Source organism: Colobus angolensis, unplaced genomic scaffold (genome assembly GCF_000951035.1).
Source record: "Colobus angolensis palliatus isolate OR3802 unplaced genomic scaffold, Cang.pa_1.0 Scaffold16, whole genome shotgun sequence".
Classification (NCBI taxonomy): domain Eukaryota; kingdom Metazoa; phylum Chordata; class Mammalia; order Primates; family Cercopithecidae; genus Colobus; species Colobus angolensis.
Genome location: NW_012114710.1, coordinates 20,969,753 through 20,985,267, shown reverse-complemented (window position 1 = coordinate 20,985,267; position 15,515 = coordinate 20,969,753). Strand labels below are relative to the sequence as shown.

The window sequence follows — 15,515 nt, the reverse complement described above, 5'->3', positions numbered from 1 at the left end:
TGAAAGAAAGGGAATTGTTGGGTGGGGTTTTTTAATGCATTTGCAGTCTTCTCAGAGACCGGAATGTGTAGGTCCCACCAGCCCATGAGCTCTGCAATTATAAAAGAATGGTAAAAAATTTGACAATTTGAAGAATTGGTTTTATAATGGGAACAATGTGTTACAATCAGTAAAAGGAGACTTGTTATGTTTTCTGTCTGTGTAGAATGTTCTTGAGTGGTTAACTCCTCTGTTGCTGATGAGAAGTAAATATCAGGACTGGCAATAAGCAGAGATTGTAATGACAATGCTTTGTTCCTATGCATACTCATATTTCAAGCTAAAGTGCATTTTAAGCATTTCCTTCTATTTCTATTATTTTCCTTTCCATTTTTGTTCTTTTCATCATTTTTTCTGTCTTGCAATCTACGTTCCCTGAGCAACCATAGGAACCAAGTTACATTAAGCTTCAACACAAAGACCTTGTAAGAATAATGAATCCTCATTTGCATCGACATTTGTATTCAGATTTGCCAGGCTATAAACTTGGCAGATCAAGCGGAATATTAAGTAGAGGCTTCCATGGTAAATTGTGGCTCTTGAAATTGCTAACTACCCCCTCCCCTTTTTTTCTCTCTCTATCTGTGATGGCAGGTGAAGTCTCATGACTACTTGCTTCTTAAGAAGCGTATTGGCTCCTTCATCTTTCATTATATGATGTCAGTCTCAAGCAGAAGACGGGCAAAGCCAGTAGTAGGTGTTCTAGTTGAAGGTACAAAATGACATGGGACTGGAGCATTAATTCTAGAGTCCATATATCACAAGAGGTGTCTTTAAGTAGTTGAAGCTGTAAGAAAATTAATTCTCATGTGTGGGCTAAGGTTTGATCTTTCTGGTATGTTCAAAATGCATTAACCTCATGAAAGTCCACACTCATTTTTTAAAGCTTCTAAAGGTTGGAGGAGGACCAAGGTAGCTCTTTACTCACAAAATAATTCAGTTACACCATTCTGAGTCATCCTCACTGATCTGCTCATGCCCATTCTTGAAATATTTCAAATGCCTCATTCTATTAAGCCTCCATGGATTGACTGACTTAATCCTGAGTCTTGCTTGATTCTGAAATGGTAAAATAGGAATAGTTCTACTTATTGCAAGCAAACTTTTAAATTCAGCAATATGACCTATAAGGTCATTTCTACAACACAGCCAACAATGGGGTGAAAAATGTAGACTTTAATTTCCATGCTTGGTCCACCGTATGTGATGCCAAACAAGTGAGTAATCGGAAACATTTGTGCATAACTTAATTTTTCATGCATTACCCCAGTGTTTCAGATTTCTGTAAACAGAGCCTAAATCTATGACCTATTAACAAACTCTCACTTCTTGCCATCCCTTTTTCTCTCTAGAACCTTTCTCTAGTGGGGAGCAATAAAACGTATTAGAACTAACAAACTTACAATGGACATTTAATCGTGGTTTTTCTTTTTATTCTATTTTTTAAAATGTAAATAGAGTAAATGATAATACGTAGACTGAATTTATCATAAAGACATTTTCTTATGGTATATTGCAAGGAACTATGAACTTGTAGTAACTACTATAAGCAACTGACAGGTAACTCTCACTCTAGGTTGAGGTAAAGTTTAATTGTATATGGAAAAAAATTGGAGAATGTTTCATGAAAGACGCTAGACTTCTTTTTGAAAAACATACCAGCAAATATGTAGAATGAGGAGTCATACTTTATAAGCTTCCATGAACTTGTAAAAATATGTATAATAATCTTTCCATAGTGTACACTGGTATGATATTAATAAATCACAATGTAGCACATTTTAAAGTAGGGTTTTAGCTATTTTTCTTAGTAGCAGAGTTTTAAATCTGAGAAGAAAAATGTAAATTATGACTTTTTGGGAAACTATATGCTTGTATTCCACAATCGAACTTTTAAGGAAAATAAACTATTAGATAATTTGGTACTAAGTACCCCTGTACTGAAAAACAAGAGTATTGCCACTACCTGGCAATATTGTACTTTTATATCTACTCTTTTATGTGAAAAAGATAGAAGCATGATAACTAGCATCAAGTTGCCTTGATCTAATAATAATAGTAATCTCTGATTACTATCAGAATTAGAAACAATATTTACATGGAACTCTTTTTCTAGGGTCCTAATGATAACATCTGATGAGGAAGTGTAACCATCAACTTTAAAACACAATGCAAACAAAGATTAGAGACTGATATATTAGTTTGAAAAATTGTTGTTTATACATGTGAAACAAAGACATGACTGCATCATTTTTAACATATATTTGCTGTTTCATATAAATCTGAAATTCAATTGATTAGGCTTCAAAACGATATTGTTTTCTAATAGATAGTATTGATCATTTTATTTTAAAAAAGTAAGAATAGATTTGGTCATATTCAAAGAATATATTTTGGTTGTCATTCAAATAAAATTTATAAAGGAAAAGATTTACATTTATACGTTTCTTCAGCACTGCCCATCAATTTGAAACTGTCTTCTTTAATAAATGCTAATGATTTGGTTGATTACGTTTGTGCATGTACTTACCAAGCAGTTTTGGGAATCAACACCCTGATGAACCTCTATCAAGAAGAGAAATTATAGCATTAGCTCTTTGCTTTCTAAACAGCAGGAGTGAAAATTCTATCCAAAATAATATTAATGATACTGTTTTAGCATCCGCACGGAAAAGCATGTACAATTTCTTATCAGTGTTTTGTAGATATAGTTCATATTTATTGGCTATTATCTCTTCCTTCTGTGTAGGAATACAACTGGGTACATATTTTAAATCAGAAAATCAAAACCAAAACCAAAAACAAACTAAAATGCCCACTTAAAATTGAAGTGTCTCATCCAGGTTTGAGAAGGGAGCAAGCCTATTTGTGCCCCTTGCATAGTAAAATAGCACGATGACATAAGTTCAGGGCAATTTCTCTGTGTTGTCTTTCTGTTTCCATTAGAGGATTTTTTACTAACTGGTCAAAATGCACATTACCATTACATTTTTCCCACCATACCTTATGTAGCCACTGTTATACTACCTAGTAAGGTTATTAGCCAGAGGAACAATGCCCAGAAAACAGGGCAGGGCATTCCAGGGCCTGTAAGTCCTTGTCTTGTATAGATTAGAGCAGTGGAGTCCCATGTGTGTTAAACCGAGAACTTGAGCCTTGCTGAATTTAACATTAATGTGTTTTGTTAGTCTTTTTAGTAAGGTAGCTGAGGGCTTTGCCGTATTTATAAAGCACTCAGAATTGTAAGGCTTAGGCCACAACATTTAGAACACATTCACCACTTGACCTTTAAAGTCAGTTTAATATTTTCACTTTTACTAAGAAGGAAATAATCAACAGCACTGTTTTGATTACATTTTCTTCATTTTCTTCTACCCAAATAATGAAGGGGAAATTTCTAGACCTATAAGAATATACATGCATATATCTTTGAATATATAAAATTATAAAAATAAACATATATTTATTTAAGTATTTACGTATGAACTATATAAATATATAAAATATTTATATATAAACAGGATAGATATACAAAATAGGATAGTTTATTCTCAACTATAGGAAGATATGTAGATAGATATAGATAGATACATATCTATATACATATAGATATTTCTATGATGTCAATCTCAAGCAGAAGAAAGGAAAGCCAGTAGTAGGTGCTCTAGTTGAAGATACAAAATGACATGCGACTGGAGTATTAATTCTAGAGGCCATATAAAGATATTTGTATCTATATGTGGATAGATAGATACAGATATAATTGCTTTCCTCTCAGATTTTAAATTGTATATACATCATTGCTACTTAGAGAACTATTAACAGTTCATCACTACAAATTCTTTCAATTAAGAATAGAAAATGTGTGTGTACTTATATGGTGTATGTATTTGTGTACATATACATGACCAAATGTGTTTGATGGTAAAAATGGATGATATATATATATATATACACACACACACACACACACACACACACACAGACCCCAAGAAATGAAGAAATCAAAGTAGAAGATAGAAAAAATCCCCAAAGCATAGGATCAAATAAAAATTATTCTCATTTTTGGTATCACCTGACAGTCTCTATAATTAAATAAAAACATAGGTTTAATTTTTGTGTTTAAATACTTAGTCTGATCCTTTTATAATTCATAGAAGAGGCCATTCCAGGAATAAATAGAAAGACTTACTAATATTTCAGTAATTTTGAGATCATATGGAATATTTTACTTCAATCATGAAGAAAACATATTCTATGACGATTACAATGACATGAAAGAATTAAATTAATGTGTGTTTAATTCTTTGTCTTAAGAGTTCCTTTTAAATACTAATTACTTAAAAATTAATTGGAGCAAGATTTTATATGTCATATCTCCTTTGTGTTACCAATTGTTACTGTAAAATAATTTTAAATAATCATTCAAAATCTTTTTTATAATAGTCTTATTTCTAAATATACTGAAAATTGTTAAGTATAATGATACTCATCTAGGTAGCTGTAAGAAAACAGTAAAAATTCTTATTTTTATTTCAACTACTATCTTCATCAAACTAAACTACATTCTTTCCCAGACACCTGAGACATAAATCAGACATCCCTCCCGCTTTTCTCTCTACAAGGACTTACTTACATCCACTTCAATTTTTTTTTCAATAAAATATTCACCGATTGACTACTCTCTCATCTATTGGACATTCTGACATTAGTAGGCAAGTTTCAATTTCAGGACCCAACTTGAAATGGACAGCCTCTCAGAAAAACATGTTTTTCTAATTTTCTAATTTTGATTAATCTTCCAAGTCAGTGGGCTAGGTTAGTCAGCTGTAATGTGGGAAGGGCTTCCTGCCCTAAATTTTAAAATATCACCCAACGAACTTCACAGTTTCCTCTGAAGGTACTACTCACTCTCCGTTTGTTCATATAGGTAATCACATCTCAGCTGAGTCAGTTTCACATCTTCAATCAATGACTGTGTTCTTCACTCCTTAGTTCTCTTTCTAAATGAATTTACCTTCTTCCTCCTTCACTAAACTATTTATCATTTTGAATATTTTATACTGTCCCCTAACCTGTTCTTTTCATTGCTATCAATGCTAAAAAGTGCCCTTTACTTTAGAAATCCGACCTCTTTCATGAAGCTTTACTGGTGAAATAGCTATAAAATAAAACTATTTCTCCCATTTTCAAACAGCAAAATGTACAGCAATCATGAATTACATGTACATGATATATATTCATTCACTGGCATCTTCCCATATCATCATATAAGCTATTATATATATATAAAATAATGCAACACAGATGCGTGGAGCCTCTGTTTTGTGTCATGTACTTTTATAGAAGCTTTATGACTATAAAGGTGAGCTAGACAGAGAAGGTAAGCAAACTGTTAAAGTAGTAAACAATATGAAAATCTACTGAGGAAGATATACACAATCTTACAGTTAGACATTTTGTTCATTCTTCTGCACATATGGAAGGTCTCTGGGAATTCAAATGACAGTTCAAAATGCTACCTAAATAAATCATAAACTTTCTATTCTATTTCCATTTGGTAACCATGTGGTGGTTCAACTATCCTTAGCAATGACAGCTTAGAATAGACAACTTTACACTATTAAAAATCACTGAGATTATAACAGCTTTTGTTTATGCAGATTATAGTTAATAACATCTATCATATTATAAAATAAAACAGAAATTATATGTTAAAATTATTCCTCCATTAATTTAAAATAACAACTATAAACACATTAAATGTTAACATAAACAGTATACTATACTAAAACAATGATATTTTTCAAAATAAAAAAACAAGGAAAATGTCACTGTATTATACTTTAGCAAATCTTTTTAACATGGCTTAATACAGGATGCCGAATTTTAATATCTGTTGTTACATTTAGTCTTGCAAAATGTTATTTGGGTTGTGGTTATGAAGAAAATACACATTTCCACAAATATATAATTGAAAAAAATGAAGGACATTTTAGCAAACTTTTCAGTTAATTGTAGATTACATCAAACATCAACAAGTAGTCATTTCTTAAAAGATAGTTGCAACAGGCAATGAGAAAACGTATCAATGAATACTTCACTCTTAGGTTAAAATCTATCATCTATCTTGCATTTTTAATGGATCTTTGACCCATGTATAATTTTGTAGCATCATGAATTGGTCTTCTATTAAGTATTGGTTCACTGAGTTATGCAAATTTTGATACATTTCATTCTCTAGTATCAAACAATAATCACATGTATTAATATAACTTCCAGGATCTTATCAGAAATATCATTAAGTATTGGCAATCTGTCATGCTCACGGTGGCAGGTATAAATTCTCCAAAATTTGAATTCTCCTTGAACGTTAAAATCTTATCATTGACAACAAACACTGTGAGTTGTTTCACTTGTTGTAGATATTCAAGTAGATATTTGTATAAAAGGGGCTATTTCAGCTCAAACTGAATTACACAACTCCTTTACCTCAAAGTAGCCATCACAGTTAGTACTTCAGTGTGTAGCACAAGTTCTTTATGGGCACTTCCCATTTTGTCACATAAAGTATTAAAAACATACATAACCAAGAGAAAACATTTAATTAAAGTAGTTGCTTCTTAAAAGAGCAATAACATTATTATTATTTTTGTTTAAGTGAAAGTGTATCATCTTTGCCCAAAATGAAGAACACAATGATTTCTAGCCAAGTTTGGTGCTGTTGATTCATGCTAAAAGGTCAAGACTACTAAGGTTCTAGCACTGCAAGCAAATTTCAACCCAATGAAAAAAAGTAAATAATAAAAGTATTGATATAAAAGTGATTTTGGACCTCAAGGACTCCTTAAAAATATGTCAGGGTTCCTCAGAGGTCTGGGCCTATGCTTTGATATATACATATATACACATATACATTATATGTATATATGTACATAATGTACACATACACATTATATATATGTGTGTATATACATATAATGTTCTCATAGTGTACATACTTGTTTATATGTATACATATACATTTGGTTTAATCCTTTCAAAAATCCAATGCACTATCACCATTTTTTTAAAAGAGAACATTACAGCTGCATTTAATGACTTTTTCAAGGTCAAAAGACATATAAATGGCAGAATCCAGATTTATATCCAGATTTTCTGAAGTTTAATGTTCTCATTTTACCATAGGTGTTAAAAATAACTCTTTCACAGCCTCCTCTAATTTAAGGAACAGTGAACAAGTCCTGTACCATCAGCTTGTTAGCAAGTCTCTATTTAAACACGATGAGAAAATGATATGTATATGTATAAATCTTATTTCAAATCCTTTATGGCATGGCAGTCCCACATTATATCTATTTCATCCCTGTTCAAAATTGCACTATAATCATGTGATATTCCTCATCATGCCTCATTTTCTTAACTGCCATAATGATTGATAGCTGATTTGGTCATTATATTGGCTAAAATATCACCAACCAGTTCATGGTCCAGTTATTTCAACCTTCAAAATGATAATTTCAAATCAGTGTTGTGATCTATTCCACTGCATACAGGTCAGCTTTAACTGTGTTGACTAAGAAAAACTTACCTAAATCTTAGGGGTTACAGGAATACAGGGAACAGAAGTTTAAAAAATAATTTCTGAAATTTATGAAGTGCTCTTGCATAAAACTTTTCATGTAAAGGCAACAGAAGCCCTGAATACTAGCCTTGATGCTAACTAGTTAGCTATGTTAAAAAAGTATTTACCATGGGCCAGGCGCGATGGCTCATGCCTGTAATCCCAGCAGTTTGGGAGGCTGAGCCGGGTGGATAACGAGGTCAGGAGATCGAGACCATCCTGGCTAACACGGTGAAAACCCGTTTCTAACAAAAAAAAATTGCCGGGTGTGGTGGCAGGTGCCTGTAGTCCCAGCGACCTGGGAGGCTGAGGCAGGAGAATTGCTTGAAGCTGGGAGGTGGAGGTTGCAGTGAGCCAATATTGCGCCACTGCACTCCAGCCTGGGCGACAGAGCAAGACTCTGTCTCACAAAACAAACAAACAGAAAAAGCATTTACCATCACTATGCCTTGGTTTCCTTGTCCATATGATGAGAGAGAATTACTACATGATCTGTTTCTCTTCTATTTTAATATTGTGTAATTGTGCATAGAAAAAAAGTACACCTCCCCTTGCGCATTCATGATTTTCTTAATTTAAAGTAAGTATTCTTTTCATGCCAGTCTGACTTCACACTGTATAGTGAAATCTTTAAAATCCAATTAATTACTCAGATTTACAAGTGAAAGTTTTATAGAAGCACTTTATCGGCCTCTTAAACCTCCTTAAAGTATGATGTTTAAAAAAATATACTCAGACACTCTCTGTTTCCTTTCTCTAAATAAAAATGAAATTGTTTTTATAATTGTTTTATAATATTTATTATAAATTTGATAAATGGAGATTGATTTCCTCTTTTAAAGATGAAGGATAATCCATCTTGAAATATTAATAAGAAACCTTCAGAGCAATGTTAGGGTGAGGAGGGGCAGATAAGAAAGTTTTTTGTTTGTTTGCAATTATTGAAATTATAGAGGCAACATCCTTCCAGAGACAGAAATATAATCACAATTATCTGGTCTGTAAAGAAATTGTTTTTATTTCTGTAGCCAAAGGACAGCAAATTATAGGTGTGGGGAGTCCTTTTTATAGAGAATCTTATTTTGTGTATATATAGTATTTGTTATTTACAACATTTCCCCCTTCTATCTAATATTGGAATCAGAGACATCCTATTATCAACTAGAATGTGTTTTAAAATCAGACTGTGCTCTGAAACCTGGGCTTTGCTGCTTGCAAACTACGGGAGTGTGATCCGGTGTTTTGCCCTTTCTAAATCTTAATGGAAGACAATAAACCAGTTCTCTCTAAGCTACTGAGAGACATGCAGGCAGTATCTTCACGGTCAGGTCACTGCTGTGCCTTCCATACAGCTTACGCTACCTCTGGATGGTGAGAAGGTGGGATGGCACATCGTAGGCAATCAATGCACAGCGGTTTCCCGAGGCTGTTCATGCTATCCCTGAAGCTAAACTGTGAACTCGTAAAACATGGAAATGGCACCTTGATTTGTGGAGTAATGTGGGGACATGGTTATAAAAATATTAACTGAAGATAGCAAGCGAAAGTTTTATAGCCATTATTTCAACTGTATACACAAAACAAACACTGGGGAGAGGCCATTGTATGTTTCTCATTAGGTGACTGTTCAAATAAGTTAAGGTACATGAAAACAATAAAATACGATGTAGCAATTAAAATAATAATGTAGTACTTTAAAGCGTTTATATGGAATAATTTCCAAGATATGTTAAATAAAAAAGGAAGGTGCAGAAGAATGTATATAATATACTCCTATGTATGTAAAGATATGTAGAGTAAGGCTGGGTGCAGTGACTCACGCCTCTAATCCGAACACTTCAGGAGGTTGAGGCATGCTAATCATCTCATATCAGGAGTTCAAGACCAGCCTGGTCAACATGGCGAAACTTCTTCTATACTAAAAATACAAAAATTAGCTGGGCACACTGGCTCACGCCTATAATCTCAGCTACTTGGGAGGCTGAGGCAGGAGAATCACCTGAACAAGGGAGGCGGAGGTTGCAGTGAGCCGAGATCATGCCACAGCACTCCAGCCTGGGTGACTGAGCGAGACTCAGTCTGGAAAAAAAAAAAAAAAAAAACATGTATGTGTGTGTGTGTGTGTGTGTGTGTATGTATATGCATCTGTGTGTGTGTGTGTGTATGTATATGTATATACATATAGCAGTATCCCTGTCTTCCAGGGGTACTTTCCAAGACACTGCAGTGGATGTCTGAAACCTTGGATAACACTGACCCCTGTATATCCTATGTGTTTTTTTCCTGTACTTACATACCTATGATAAAGTTTAATTTATAAATTAGGTAGAGTAAAAGATTAACAATCATAAAATAGAAAAACTATAAAAATATACTGTAAAAAATAGTCATGTGAATATGTTCTTTCTCAGTTTCTCTCAAAATGCTGTAATATATTTGGATCTTGAACTGAAATCACAGAAAGCAAAACCATGAATAAAGGGGAACTACTGTACATGCATTTAATGGAATAAGTAAATAACGATGCAAGGATCACAAACTAATAAAAACAGTTGTCTCTGTGGGAAAGAGCTTAATTTTCACTGCATATGCTTTTGCATAGTTTGTTGCTTTTTAAACATGAGTACACTAATTTTAAGATAGAGAATAGTAAATGTTTTGATGTAAAATAGAGATGATTTATGTATTTATAAGACAAATCCTTGATATACTCTCCACCCAAAAACAAAACAAAAGTTGACAAAAGATCAATTTGTCATGAGTTGCTTATATCTTATAAAACCAAAGAAAAGTTATTTTTAAAAATTTCAACCAACGAATGCATTAATTTAAAACAGAGCTCTAAATGCAGAACAGACAGAGTCAAAGTATACTGTTAAAAGGATTGCCAGATAAGATACAGTACTTTTATTATCTAACTCGGTCAATGCTAATTGCTGGAAGGTGAAAAACAAGGTGCCATTTCCATGTTTTATGAGTTCACAGTGTTCTCAGTTCTTAAGATTATACAGGCCATTTTATACATACATATATATACACACACACAGAATTATATATATAAATCTTAATGTTTGCATTGAATATATATAACCATTACTTACATAATTACATATAATGTAACATAATATATATATTTGCCATTTATATTTATATGAATGGCATATATATTTCATTTGCCATTATGTGTATATATATAATGGCCACTTATTTGGCCATTATTTGCCATTATGTATATATATATATGCCATTTATTTGGTCATATATTCATATTTTATAGATATACACACATATAACTATAAAATGGAAACATATATTCAATGTCAAACACATATAGAATACATTGAATATATAATTGAATATATATTGAATACATATATAGACTATATATAAATATATAAATATATAGTCTATATATTTAATGTACATTGAACATATACATTGAATATATATAGCCATTATATATCATCATAATGACTACATATATATTCAATGTCAAACATTAAGATATTTTCAGGTAGTCCATTTTCTATTACTGTTTAGGTGAAATACAGTATGCTATTTTATTTGGAGTTTTTAAACGATGTTTTCGAAGTTAGACAAAAATAATAATAAAAGATCCTCCCAGGTTTAAGGTATTAAAAGTTTATCCAACATGTGATCTGGCTCCAATCTATCTTTTCAAATTTATATTCCCATACTTTCTTATTATCCCACTATGTTGCCAACAAATTAATTCTTCCTATGGTTTAGCAAACATGCCTTACCTGCTGAATACTCATTCAGCACTGACTTTTATACCTTTCTACCAATGTTAAAGGGGCTCATGGATCTGAAATGTCAAGAGGCATTTTACTCTAACTGCTTCAGTTGAAAGGTTCTTTTCCTTCTGTGATCTCATTTGCAGTGTGCTTGTTTTACAATGCATTCTATTACTAGAATGTGTGCACTTGTCAGTGTCCCTAATGGATAAATAGAAGCACCATGAAAGTAGGAAGCAATCATTTCATCCAAATCTTTAATTGCTGCGTGTGCTCCAGCAGCCTGGCCTAGTATTTTCACAGAGGTTATAACCAACAGAGTTCAATAGATGTGTATGTGAATGGTAATGGATAGTTCAGTTCCTCTGAAGGTTAAATATCAATCAACTTTGAATCTTTCAAGAAATAGCTACCTCGACTCAACATATAGTAATACCCATTTATAGTTTAAAATAGCCATTATATTGATCTTCAACCACATTCTTTGCAGGCTAAAGTAAAAATTAAATTCCAAGTGCTTTACTTAATATTTCTATTTTATTTTCTAATTCCTTAATAATCCTTGCATTGCTTTTACTAGCCCCCAACTTCTTCAATTGTTCTTTAGGCTATGGAGTGCAGAGGGGGCATTATATTCTAGTGAATTAAGTCAGTGATGAATGATTTAATTCTTCATGTTCAATGACTTTTGAGTTTTTTCTGACTTTTATATCTTAAAGTATTTCTCTCATATACTGGGTAACAGATGGTAGTAATTACTTTTTAACTAAAACTAAAACAATGGACACTTTATGCCAGACCCTTCTTTGATTTTTAAAAATATTCTTCCGTGGAATATTTGGGAAACCACTAAGTTAACAGTATCCATAGAAGTTGTAATAAGAATAGCTAACACCTGAAAGTTAATTAGAATGTGCAAAGGATTGCTCAAAGAACTTTAGCGTTACAACTCTTTGAGAAGCTTCCATTTAATATGGTTTAGCTCTGTGTCCCCACTCAAGTCTCATGTTGACTGTAATCCCCAGTTTCAGGGGAGGGACTGGGCGGGAGGTGATTGCCTCATGGGGGCGGACTTCCCCCCTTGCTGTTCTCATCGTAATGAGTCAGTTCTCACGAGATCTGGTTGTTTGAAAGGGTGTAGCGTTTCCCCCTTTACTCTCTCTTTCTTCAGCCAGCCATGTGAAAATGTGCTTGCTTTCCTTCAACTTTCTGCCATGATTGTAGGTTTTCTGAGATGTCCCCAGAAGCAGAAGCCTGCAGAGTCCACAGAAACGTGAGCCCATTAGAACTATTTTCTTTGTAAATTACCCAGTCTCAGGTATGTCTTTATAGCAGTGTGAGAACAGACTAATACACCATTATTATTCAAATGTTCATGATGAGAAAACTGAAATATAGAGAAGTTAAAAAACACATCGAAAGTCACACAACTGCTGCATGAGGGAGCTGGAATTAACACAGGAAAGGTCCTTCAGAGCTCATGCTCCTAACTTTTGTGCTAACCGGCAACTCATGTTAGATATTAAGCCATTTTTATGCCCTGATAGTAAAACTGAGCTGTTAAACTCCTTTAATTCTACCACATAGACATTTGATAATGTTTTCCTACACTTTTTTCATATTTTCAAATCTTTGAGGTAGGATAGAATCTAAAGTCACAATAGATTTCAACCAGTGTTCCTAATGAACACATTTCCCTCACATCATGTAGAATTCTCTCACTTCTGGCACTGCATGTTGATTTTTAAGATAATTCCTCTGGGAGTTCTCTCAATGTACAAGAAACAGAATTGCAACTAGTCTGTGGAAAATCAGAAGTTTATCCTAGGGCCCTAAAATTTAGAGCACATAAGCTTTTAAAATAACTATTTTAAAATGTTACCATATCATTAGCAGAGGTCATGCATTAAAATAGGAGCATTAGTACCACATCAAAGATGACTGAGCAGCTCCACCTCCAATGCAAGCACAGAATATAAAGATATAATTAATAAAAAAAAATAAGCAAGCTAAAAAGAAAAAATCAGTGCTAGGAAATAAAAATAAGAAACTCACAGCCAGAGTTGTAAGTAACCAAGCTCCTATCCTTGGGGTCAAGGAGGATCCTATTAGATTTAGGCTCTAACACACAATGATTGTTATTTTAATGGTCATGTAGGGATAAAAGAGAAAAAATCTTGAGTCTGGGGTGAGGCAGGGAGCATAAAGCTGGAACCTTTGTAGTCTGGATCCATTATCACTCTAGAAAATTAGTAGCTCAGGGAAGTAGATGGGGACCTATCTCTGCATGGGACTCTGTATGGAATTAAAAACTAAAGTCATTTGAAAATAAACTAAAATGCAAAGCCTATACCATACAAATATGTGGAGTTTGAATTTATATTGCTCAAAATATGGTTATCTCAAACTAAGAAATTAAGATAAAACTGCCATCAAAATATGAAAGCTTTTCTTCATTCGGGCCTTTAGCATTAACCATCCACGTCTTATTCCAAGGGATTTAGGGTGGGAAGGGTGAATGAATCAACTCTAATAGAAAATGAATTCATAATAAAAAGAATCGCAAACTACACAATAAAATAGACTTATAATAATGAGACAAATAATTTGAAAGATGATACTACACAAATATTAATGAAAGAAACAAAAATGCAATAGAAACCTTAATAAAATAATAGTCCACTCTGAAGAATAGAACATCTAGAAAAAAATACTGAAATTTAAAATTCGATGATTGGTTTAAATGCCATATTAAATACAGCTAAAAAGTTAATTTGTGCTGGAAGCTTTAGCTGTGAAATTTACCTAGAATGACATATGAAAACTTTGAGAAAATTTGAGGTTGTGAAGGAAAGAATAAGCAAACCCAATATACATTTAATAGATGGCTGAAAATAAGTAAATATAAAAGATGTGAGAGGAGGCCAAGTGCAGTGGCTCACTCCTGTTATCTCAGCACTTTGGGAGGTCGAGGCGGGTGGATCACTTGAGGCTAGGTGTTCAAGACCAGCCTGGGCAACATGGCAAAACCCCACATCTACTAAAAGTACAAAAAATTAGCCAGGTGTGGTGGCACGCTCCTGTAATCCCAGCTACGTGAGAGACTGAGGCGCAAGAATTGCTTGAACCCAGGAGGCAGATGTTTCAGTGAGCTGATATTATACCGCAGCACTCCTGCTGGGTGACCTCTGTCACTGTCTCAAAAAATAAAATAAATAAAATAAAATAAAATAGAGGAAATATTCAAAGACACAGCACTTTAGATTTCTACACAGATAGAATCATACCAATCCATGCGTTAGATAAGTAAAAACAAATCTACATTCAGATATGTCTAGAGAAACTGAACAAAACAAAGATACTCATCATCAATAGCAGAAGCAATAACAGAGAAACAGTTTTGGCCGGTCATGCTAGATACTCGGGAAGCTGAGATGGGAGGATACTTTCAGCCCGGGGTTTTGAGACCAGCTTGGGCAACACAGTGAGACTCTATTTCAAAAAAAGGAAAGATAATATAAAGTAAAAAGACATAATAATTTTAAACTCCCAAGAGCAAATGACTACCAAATAATAACTTTACACCCAGATAGACCACCATTCAAAGTTAAAAACATTTTCATACAAAGGGAACAATTTTCTACTCATACCATCACTAAAATTACTAACATATGTACCTCATTAATTTAAAGAGGAAAAAAACAGAAGGGGTGGGATGTATGCTGCTATACTGAGCAAAAACCAAAGCTAAATCTAAATAAACATGGATAAAAAAGTAAAAATCATAAAAATAAAAATCAGGTATTTTTAAAATTTAAAGAGTTGAAACTATATAACAATGAGATGAAAGATGGAATAAGAGTAGAGGTATTAAATTTATGGTCCTTTTGTTGTGTTCTCTGTTTTTTCACTGCTGTGTTCTCAGTACCAAGGACACAGTAGATGCTCAATAAATATCTTTTGAATAGATCACTGAACCAAAATTCCATAGTTAAAGGTGACTATAGACAAGATCTTCAATTGCATTCCTCAGACTCTGAGCGCAGCATGTGGTTTGCTCAGGGATCATCTAGGGTGTACCCATGCATGTGGTC

The 15,515-nt window shown here is 33.3% G+C and overlaps 1 long non-coding RNA gene across 1 annotated transcript in view; it reads left to right on the top strand.

Moving 5' to 3' along the window:
• The first annotated feature begins 1,477 nt into the window (after positions 1-1,477).
• Positions 1,478-15,515, top strand: part of LOC105508304 — a 134,206-nt gene continuing 120,168 nt past the window's right edge. The window contains exon 1 of the long non-coding RNA XR_001001238.1: positions 1,478-1,599. This is a non-coding gene — a long non-coding RNA (uncharacterized LOC105508304). The remainder of the gene's footprint in view (positions 1,600-15,515) is intronic.